The 11,332-nt window shown below is 37.7% G+C and overlaps 1 long non-coding RNA gene across 1 annotated transcript; it reads left to right on the top strand.

Annotated features, from left to right (window-relative positions):
* The first annotated feature begins 3,672 nt into the window (after positions 1–3,672).
* Positions 3,673–7,234, top strand: LOC147494724 (uncharacterized). Its single transcript, XR_015199751.1, has 3 exons — positions 3,673–4,523; positions 6,694–6,884; positions 6,993–7,234. It is a non-coding gene; the product is annotated as an uncharacterized LOC147494724 (long non-coding RNA).
* The last annotated feature ends 4,098 nt before the right edge of the window (positions 7,235–11,332 follow it).

Genomic DNA, 11,332 nt, shown 5'->3' with positions numbered 1-11,332 from the left:
ATGAAGTAGATCGACTTTTCTGATCCTTAGTCCTTTTTGAAGAGAACTGAACTGATAGCAAAGTCAGAGACCGCGAGGTAGAGCCCCAATGTTTCACCATCTGTTGGTTTTGCCAGGACAGGTGGTGTTGTCAGGTACTCTTTTAAGGTTGAGAACGCTTGCTGGCATTGGTCGCTCCATGAGAATTGTTCCCTTTTTTTGAGAAGCTGCAGGAAAGGTCGGCATTTGTCTGACGCCTTTGATATGAATCGGTTGAGAGCTGCCACCATTCCTGATAGTTTATGTATTTGCTTCTTTGTCTTTGGATCGGGCATTTCCAGGAACGCTTGGATCTAGTCTGGATTGGCCTCAATTCCTCGTTGTGATACCTGATACCCAAGAAATTTCCTGGAGGATGCTCTGAAAAGGCATTTTTTAGGATTCAGCTTCATTTGAGTTCAGCATAATCTGGAGAACGCCTGCTCGAGGTGAGTGAGGTGATCAATCGCTTTCTTGCTCTTGACCACCATATCGTCTATATAGACTTCCATGGTGTCCCTTAGCATGTCTTGTAACATGTCAGTGACGAGCCATTGGTAAGTCGCGCCAGTGTTCTTGAGGCCGAACGGGAGGACGTTGTAGCAATAGATCCCTTGCTCTATGATGAATGAAGTTTTCTCTTGGTCTTCTTCTGCGAGTGGGATCTAGTTGTATCCATTGTATGCATCCATAAATGACAGGAGGTCTAGACCGCAGGTCTGGTCCACAAGTCTATTGATTCTTGGCAAAGGGAAACTATCCTTAGGTGTTTCTTGTTTGAGATTGGTGAAGTCTACGCAAAGGCGAACTGTACTGTTCTTTTTTGGCGCTTCTACTATGTTAGTGATCCACTCTAGGTAGTCTACCTTCCTAATGAAGCCTACTTTTTTGAGTTTATCGACCTCATCATTAATTGCTTTTTGAAATCTCAGGAATAGTTTTCTAGGTCGCTGCCGGACTGGCCTAGCATTGGGGTTGACATTTAAATTATGACGTGCAATACTAGGATCTATACCAGGTACATCGATGTACGACCAAGAGAACACGTCTTTTTTCAATGATAAAAAGTTTACAAGCTGTGCCATGAGAATAGGGTCAAGGTTTGTCCCTACATAGACAAACTTGGGATCATCTTCAGTCTCGAGGTTCACTCACTCCTTTTCTTTAGTTTGAACTACTGCTTTGGAATCTGAAGCTACCTCAGTAGAGTTGGTCGTGGGTGATGCTTTGTCTATCTGAGAAATGGAGGTCTTGGCAACAGGAGTTTGTGCTACCTCTGTGGTTATGACAATAGAGGCAGATGCGACCTCTGTGGTCATGACAACAGGGGCTGGTGCGACCTCTGGGATCCTGACTGGTAGATTAACAGGGGCTAGGGCGACCTCTAGGGTCCTGACTGGTGGAGTCACTGTTTTGACAAAGTCCCTAGCGTTCTCCTTTGGCGTTTTGGGTTTGACCTCAGCGATTAAGTCTTTGGCCATCGTGGTGCTAGTGAGCTCGCTCTTGATTCGGATGGAAGCCCCAGCGGGTTTGTTCATTAAGAGGATCTGATTGCAGTGGTAAGCCTCAAGTTGGTTGCTGCGAAGCTCCATCATACCTCTGGGGCCGGGAAAGCGGAGTACTTGATGGAGTGTTAATGGTATTGTTTGCATTTGATGGATCTAGGGACGTCCTAGGATGGTATTGTAGGATAAGTGGATGTCTAGAACGCTGAATCACGTGGTGATGCTGACCTTGTCTTCTCAAGATCCAACGGAGACGGGGAGTATGATGTCGCCAATTGGATCAGCTCGAGATTAGCCATTGAATCCATAGAGAGGGGTTATTAGATCTATAAAGACCGATTTGGGCAGGTTCATCTCTTTGATGGTCTGATAAAACAAGATGTCACATTAACTACCTGGGTTTACCAGGACACGTTTGACTGTCCAGTCACTGATTTTGACGTGGACAACTAGGGCATCATTATGGGGGAGGCAAACCTTGTGGAGGTCGGCCTCCATAAAAGTTATGTCGCCTAAACTGTGACCTAAACTGCGTGGGGCTGCTGCTGCCTGTGAGGAGAACTGGTAGACTTCCTGGAGAGCGCCTACGCATATCCTTTTTTCTCTAGTGGATGTAACAGAATCATCCTAGAACGTGATCACGTTGATCGTCTTGTCGTTATCTCTATTAGATGAGTGCTGACGACGGTCATGACGGGAACGGTCGCTGGGGCGTCCTCTGCTACGGGAGCGAGCTTGACCATTGTAGCGAGTTGGAGATCTGCTACGCTCTCTGCGAGCCATAAGCTTATGGCGCAAGTCACCATCGACGATATTGGTATAATGCTTGATAGGACCCGACTCGACGAGGTCTTGGAGGTAGTGTTTGAGCCCCCAGCACTCGTTGGTATCATGACATTTTGCTCTATGGAAGGCACATTAGGGCTTGCCTGGACGATCCTCTGGCTGCCGCACTTCAGGTCGGTAATAGGCAGCTCGCTTGATCTTCTCCAATATGTAACTGGGAGATTGGGTGAGTACAGCGAACTCGCGGCTGTTGGGTGTTCTGTTTCCAGACTTCTGTCCTTGATGTATGGGATGCTTTTTTGAAAGTGGAGCATCATCAGATATCGCTGCCACTTGTTGTTCTTCGGTTAGGCCTTCACATTTTAGGCCTTCTTGCAGCTTAATATATTTGTCTACTCGAGCATACAGCTCAGATAAAGTTTCTAGACGTTCTTTCAAGAACAATCTGGAGAGTGCGGTGTTGCGAACACGGCAGGCGTTAGAGAATGCCAATGTGGCAAATGACTTTTTTGGGGCCACTTTCCATGCATAATAGTTCGGTTTTGAACTGACCTAATAAGGCACAGATGGTTTCATCTTTGCTTAGTGAGAGTTGGAAAAGTGAATCTAGGTCTTCTTTTTTACGCCTGTTGTGGACGAACTGGCTAGCGAATAGATCGGTGATCAAGATGCTCGAAGTTCTTTATCGAGTCAGGCTCGAGAGAGAACAACCAATCGAGAGCGCCATCTTTAAGGCTTGCAGGAAGCAAACGGCAATGGAGATGGTCTAACTCCTTGGCACTATAGAGTGCGAGGCTCTGAATGTATCGAGCCACGTGTTGACCGAGACATGTGCTGCCATCGTACATTGCAAAGCGTGGTTGGATGAAATCTGGAGGAGAAGGTTTACTGAGTACCTCAACAGTGAAAGGGGACACGCGATACGTCTTAAACATCTTTTGAACGATCTGAGTGGTGTCCTTCTTGACTGCACTTTGATCGATTCTTTGCGACAGCTCGTTAATCTGCTGATTAACTTCGTTGATACCGTCCTCTGCTTGTTGGGATATTTGGCCTTTACAAAGCCAATGAACATTTATTGATTATACATGATGATGTTTAATTATATACACGTATCTTATTATTATGCATATGGGTGAAATCATATCATATGATGAAACCATAAGTTCCATAGGTAATAGAATTAGAACAATCAAGGATATGAGGAGTCATGTGCAGGAGATTTGATTGTATCTATTTACCTAGAATGCTCACAGTTAGGGGTGATAAGACTGTAATATACATAACTGTTATATGATAGGATGATGATATCTCAATCATTTGAGTATGACTCTAAGTTTGTATATTGGTGTAGTCACATGACTAACACTTAGGGGATCAAAGTGAGAACACGCTATAAATTTGCTGTTAAGGTTAGTGTGCAAATCTCACTCTACCGATTAATCCCTAAACTTGAGGAATTGTGAAAATTCATTGTATCTCAAATTTATTACTTTGAGACGTTAAAAATTAATGTCTATTCATAGACTAGACTTGACATTTTGGGTAATGAATGTATGACGTATTGAATCACGAATTCTAATAAAGGATCCACCACTCTACGGAGTTATGTATTAGGAAATTGTAACATAACTAATTGAGCTCAAACCTGGCCGGTATAAGAAATAGTTTATTAATGCTCAATTGATGTTAAATGTCAAATTGGGTAAATTAGACATGGGTGTGACAGTGAAGAACAAATTCCCAATGGTCTAATTGTGAATACAAGTAAGGTGGAGGGACTTAGATATAATTAATGGTAGGAAAGGACTTTGTTGAAAGTTCTAGGGGCCTTATTTTAAATATGGATTTGTTAATGGGCACTTTCCATATTAAAGAGATATATATTAAAAGTGTTTTAATATATCAAGTACAAGTACTTGTATGACAAGGACTTGTCCTCTTAAGATAAGACTTGGAATCCTAAGTGGATCCCACTACACACACACTTACGTATTCTCAAAGTTTATCTATATAAGAGAATGACATTTTGGAGAAAGGGACCATTAGTCTTTCCAGGAAAAGTACAACTAAAAGTAGAAGAAAAGCAAAAGTATTTTGTGGTGTGTTGTGTGTGGTGAATACTACTAGAAGGCTGAAGACTAAGTGATTTGGATTCAGCTTTGGAAAGTTTCTATTTACTGTCAATAATCTCCAATTCCGGCGGCTTTGAAGGTATTTTTCTTTTAATTTATTTTTTGATCAATAATAGATTAGCATGTTAAAGATGTAGGATTAAAGTAATCCCAACAATTGGTATCAGAGCGGGTCATGCTATAATCTATTTTTGATTTAATAGAATAATTAGATTTGAAAATTTTATATGAGATATATAGTTATTTCAGATCTACATGTTCTAAGAAATAAAAGTTCAATTTTTTTTAAGTATTGAAACATACTATTTAAAATTGAAAAAGAAAAATATATATTAACGTTGTTAACATAAGATGTTAGTTTAATTAATATATTTTTTGTATGGTGAGTGTTAAAAAGAAAATAGAAAGCAGACGTGTTTATTTTGTATGCATGGTACAATTTTTTTTGATAGAGCATAAGGTGTTGGTCAATTTCTACTGTTGGTTATAACTGACACTCTATAGAGTCTGGTTCATCATCTCGTATGTCAGCATAGTCAGTAGACTTTTTGACATGCTAAGCATGTGTGATTCTTTAGATAATGGCTTGAAAAGAACTTGTTTTTTTAAGGACCACATGCCCTAATAAAGGACGGAAGTTTTCTTTGAAGAAAAGTGCATAGTTTTTGTACTATTATGTCATAGGAATCTTTTGTCTTGATAAGTAAACATGGGGAGTTGGACGTGAGTACTTACTGTTACTTGCTTAGGGACTCTGTCTTTTATTGCATGCCCTTAGTACTTGTTGTACATGGTTTTTTTTTATGCTGAAGCTTTAAACCAGGCAGAAGCGTTATTTGCTTTTTGGGCATTTTTTTTTTCTGAAAATTGTATTATGCCACATGGAAGTGAAAAACGAGATTTGTTTTTCAGACATGTGCATAGTTTTTGTGTAATGACACTTGCAGGAGATATATGTAAATCATGTATATGTCAAATATGTACAGCAGACATGGTTTTGCATAAACACATGTGCGGGTTTGGAAGTAATCACTTTCATTCATGGCATATATATAGTTGATATAGTTGTTGGACCCTTGTCTACTGACACATGCAGGAGATGCTTATAAGGCTTTTAAGGTTTATACAGTAGACATGGGTAACGGGTTTTTTTTCGTTATTGAGATAACTGAAAATGCTTTTATCTATATATTAACGGTAAAGTAACAGTTGAAATTCATGTGCTATGGTATGCTACTAATTTAGTAGCACAATGATATATTTACCCTTATTTATTGTTGGCATGAGATGCATGGTTCATTAAAGTAACATTAATTAAATTCATGTGCTATGTGCTATCATTGCTAACATTAGAGTTGTCGATATATGTTGATCATTAATTGTTAATACCCTCAGGTTATATAAAACAAGTGGTAAAGATATTTAATTTACGAATTGAATCTCTTTCTACACGTTATCAATTCAATAGGAATTATATTTTTAGATGTGATTAATATGATCCCTACGGATAAATTAATTGCATGCTAAAATATTTTTGTCTATTGTCTATTCTTAAGAAGAAAAATTCATATATGGATAGTGAGAGTGTTTTCCCTTACGGATTCATTATCTCGCGGTTACATTAATGAATTATGATGATGGCACACTTGGCTGAAATATAGTTGACAGCCCTACGGTTTGTGCAATTATGTTTTAGTAGCAAAAGGAATTATAATGGAAATAATATTACATGTATGTAAAATTGATGGGTCTAGTAGAACTCGTCTGATTAAGTTGAATAATTTTGATGCCCTACGGATAAGAGATTATTCATAAGTATTAGGTTTCTATTGCTTATATTTGTCTTATTAATACAATATAGAGGGTGTTATATTTTTATTATATAAGCGGGTTATTGGTTTATTAAATTCCCAAAACCAATATTAAATGCATTATAATAATTTTTGTGTATATGTAAATGTTCCAGATGTCTCAATCAAATTTCAGTCCATTAGCATCTATCTTGAAAGAGAACAAGTTAACTGGTCCTAATTATGTGGACTGAAAGCGTAACATTAACATTATCTTGAATGCTGAAAGTTACAAATTCGTTCTCACTACCCCTTGCCCCCTTGAACCAGCAGACAATGCTAGTGCAAGGCTAAAAGATGAGTACAAAAAATGGCAAAAGGCCAATGAGATGTCCAAGTGTTATCTCCTGGCATCCATGTCAAACGTACTCCAGCACTAACACCAAAATTTTGGTACAGCTACTGAGATCATGACCAATTTGCAAGAGATGTTTGGCGAACAAAATCATATTAAACGTCAGATTGCAATGGCAAACCTGATGAATACAAAAATGGATAATGGGACTCAAGTTAGGGAGCATATCCTTAAAATGATTGGCTATGTCAATGAGTTGGAGATCCTAGGTGTTGAAATAGATGTCAATTCTCAGGTTGATGCTATTCTTTAGTCTTTGCCAGTTTCATTTAATCAGTTCAAGTTGAACTACAACATGAACAATATGGATCTGACACTACCAGAGTTAATGAACTCTTTGCAGCAGGGTGAAGACTTAGGTAAGGTTAAACCAAATGTAATGGTCTCAGAAAATGTTGGTGTTTCCAAGCCTAAGCCAAAAGGCAAAGGCAAGTGGAAAAAAGGTAAAAAGTTTGCCCTTGGGACAAAAGGACGAGTGGAGAAGAATTCAGGGGCTAAAGCAAAAGGTAATTGTTACCATTGTGAAAAGCCTGGTCATTGGAAGCGGAACTGTAGAGAGTATCTGGCTAGGAAACAAAAACAAAAATAAGGTATGCAATCCTTTATTCTTGAAACCAAAGAGTTGATTTTTTCTTCTAACACATGTTATGTGGAATAAAATGTCACTAACTACTTTTGTAAAATGTTACAGGAGTTTCAGAGGAAAAAAGGATGAATGAAGAAAAGGTGTACCAGGCACTAGGGACAAAAGCAAAGGTTGCTACAATATCAATATAAGTTTATTGTTTAGCATTAGAAAAGAAAATGTTGGTTTTAGAAGACTATTTTTATGTTTGAGGGATAAGGAGAAATTTGGTTTCTGTTTCTGCACTTTATAAGTCAGAATATAATATTCTATTTCATTTTATTCAAAAGTTGTAATTAGATTAAATAAAAAGATTATTGCTCTGGTTTTTTGGAAAATGGTCTCTATTTACTTTCTTCTATGCTAAAAATAAATGATTTTGATATTAGTAATTCATCATATGTTATTACCTCAAAAGAGGGTATTTTCTTCAGTTAATCTAACTAACTTGTGGCACTTAAACTTGGTCATATCAATCTGAATAAGATTGATAGCTTGGGTGAAAGATAGGATTTTAAGTTCACTCCCTTTATAATCTTCCTCAACCTGTAATCTTACTTAGAAGGAGAGATGATGACTAAAAAATCTTTTAAAGTAAAGGGTCAAGAGTCACATAGTTAATGGAGTTAGTACATACAGATGTACATGGGCCTATAAATGTGAAAACAAAAGGTAACTTAATGCAAAATATGATTTTGTTTCAATTAAGTGCACCAAGAACTCCACAACAAAAAGAGATTGCAGAAAGAAGGAACATAACCTTATGGGGTATGGTTTGGACTATGGTGGGTTATTCAAACTCTCCCTATATCTTTTTTGAGATAAGCCTTAGAAATGTCAGTAGATATTCCTATTTATGTTCAATCCAGATTAATTTATAATTTAGATAAAACTTCCATGTAAAGTTCAGAGTTTATCTAAACCTACTCCGGTACTTCGTCATAGTGGGAGGACAATTAGTCTTCAAGAAAAGTTAACCCTATTATTAAGGGAAACTTTATATGTTATATCAGATGACAAGGATGTAGATCCTATAAACTACGAAGAAGCAATTTATGACATTGATATGAGTAAATGTCTTGAATCAATGAGATGAGAAATGGAGTCCTTATATTCCAACAATGTCTGGGAACTTGTTGATCCTTTGCCAAATATTAAGCCTATTAAGAATAAGTAGTTATTCAAAAGTTAAAGAGACACTGTTAGAAAGGTAGAGACTTTTAATGCAATACTGGTTGAGAAAATGTTTACTCAAAAAGAGGGTATCGATTATGAGAGAACTTTTTCGCCAGTAGCCATGAAAAATCCATTAGAGTCCTTCTAGTGATTGCTGCTCATTATGACAAAATGATTTGGCAAATGGATGTAAATACCACGTTTTAGAACATGGAAGCTTTATAGTTCCTACAAGCTTTAAGGAGTTGGAATGTAAACTTTTATCAAATAATCAAATCATTTGGTTTTGATCAATATAAGGAAGGACTTTGTGTTTTACAAGAAGGTTGAAGGTAAGATGGCTATGTTATTGGTCTCATATGTATATGATACACTATTCATTATGAATGATATAGTCTATGAGGACCAAATACTATATATATTGGTATATATGTATGTGCAGATCCTTATATAAATATTATAGGTTTTAGAATGGTTATTATATGGCTTTGAAGGCCGGTGGGAGATTGTTGGGATATTTGGCCTTTATAAAGCCAATGAACATTTATTGATTATACATGATGATGTTTAATTAAATACACGTATCTTATTATTATGCATATGGGTGAACTCATATCATATGATAAAACCATAAGTTCCATAGATAATAGAATTAGAATAATCAAGCATATGAAGAGTCATGTGCAGGAGATTTGATTGTATCTATTTACCTAAAATGCTCACAGTTAGGGGTGAAGTCAGACGCTTCACTTATAAGACTGTAATATACATAACTGCTATATGATAGGATGATGATATCTCAATCATTTGAGTATGACTCTAAGTTTGTATATTGGTGTAGTCACATGACTGACACTGAAGGAATCAAAATGAGAACACGCTATAAATTCGCTGTTAAGGTTAGTGTGCAAATCTCATTCTACCGATTAATCCCTAGACTTGAGGAATTGTGAAAATTCATTGTGTCTCAAATTTATTACTTTGAGACGTTAAAAAGTAATGTTTATTCATAGACTAGACTTGACATTTTAGGTAATGAATGTAGGACGTCTTGAATCACGAATTCTAATAAAGGATCCACCACTCTACGGAGTTATGTATTAGGAAATTGTAATATAACTAATTGAGCTCAAACCCGGCCGGTATAAGAAATAGTTTCTTAATGCTCAATTGATGTTAAATGTCAAATTGGGTTAATTAGACATGGGTGTGACAGTGAAGAACAAATTCCCAATGGTCTAATTGTGAATACAAGTAAGGTGGAGGGACTTAGATATAATTAATGGTAGGAAAGGACTTTGTTGAAAGTGCTAGGGGCCTTATTGTAAATATGGATTTGTTAATGGACATTTTCCATATTAAAGAGATATATATTAAAAGTGTTTTAATATATCAAGTACAAGTACTTGTGTGACAAGGACTTGTCCTCTTAAGATAAGACTTGGAATCCTAAGTGGATCCCACTACATACACACTTACGTATTCTTAAAGTTTCTCTATATAAGAGAATGACATTTTGGAGAAAGGGACCATTAGTCTTTCCAGGAAAAGTACAACTAAAAGTAGGAGAAAAACAAAAGTGTTTTGTGGTGTGTTGTGTGGTGAATACTACTAGAAGGCTGAAGACTAAGTGATTTGGATTCAGTTTTGAAAAGTTTCTATTTACTGTCAATCTCCAATTCCGACGGCTTTGAAGGTATTTTTCTTTTAATTTCTTTTTTGACCAATAATAGATTAGAATGTTAAAGATGTAAGATTAAAGTAATCCAAACACTGCTATGGCACCAGGTGGATTTTGCGCGTCCACTTGTGCTCGTAATGCAACATTCTGCTGCCTGAGCAGGGTGGTGTGCTCGTTCATTGTACCTAGTTGACTTGCTAAGCTTTGGATTTGAGCTTCAAGGCTTGCCATGCTTTGTGGGCTTGAGGAGTTTTCTTATTGAGTGATTTGTGAAAGTTGCGAAAGTTTCTCAAGAAATCGAAACCACAAACGGCGCCAATGTAAAGGTGATATTTAGTTTGGACTTTACAACTCATGATTAAAGTGGAGGAGATGGGGATATTAGATTGGAAAGACTGAGTTCGTTCTGTGCGAACTGCCTACGTATCTATCTCTCACTTCTGAAGGGAGAGTAGAATCAGGTCTGGCGTAGTTCATACTGGGGGTATTTATAGTTGTTGAGCATGAGGATCCACGCAACACGTGTACTGACAAGCATAGATATAGGGTTGAGATTGAGAAGGAGTGTATGGCTGGTGTTGGTAGAAATTCTATAATGATGGGGAGTGGTTACAGTGGTTCGTATTTTGCGGTAATGGATTGTGTAAGTATGGCTTGGTAATGATTGCATCTAGAAGATGGATGATGTCATTAGATGGAACGTTCTGCGTGAGGATGGGCGAGTTGAGCCACTCTGGAGCGATCTTGTAGATCGGATGAGCGAGCTGATGATGTGAGTCGCTCTGAAGCATGTTCGGAGGACGAGAGCATGAGGTCGGTATGGTATTTCCGTTATGCTGGACACGTGCCTGATATTCCTGAATGAGAATATCACTCCCTCACAATGCCTTTAACTTCGGGTGTCCTGATAAGAGAGTCATTGTCCATGTTTGAAAGAATGCTTGTAACAATAAGGCCAGCCTGATGCAGGAGATCTAGAACTTGTGTAGGTATACCTGTATGTCACTATTCTGAATAATAGCACTCACTTTAGTATTGCAGCTTTTTAGATCTTCATTGGCGCAGATTGAGTCCTTCTTGAATTGTTGTGTTGCCAGCCAGTTAGCCCGCCAGAGGTTCACTCTTTCACCTGAGCAGATGGTCCATTGGCTTCTATAGTCCACGTACTTCCTTCATCACCCTCTTCATACCACGCCACAAG

The sequence above is a fragment of the Coptis chinensis genome, chromosome 6 (assembly GCF_015680905.1).
Source record: "Coptis chinensis isolate HL-2020 chromosome 6, ASM1568090v1, whole genome shotgun sequence".
NCBI classification, from domain to species: Eukaryota; Viridiplantae; Streptophyta; class Magnoliopsida; order Ranunculales; family Ranunculaceae; genus Coptis; species Coptis chinensis.
Note: the sequence above shows the minus strand (reverse complement) of the source record. Positions and strands in the feature narration are given on the sequence as shown.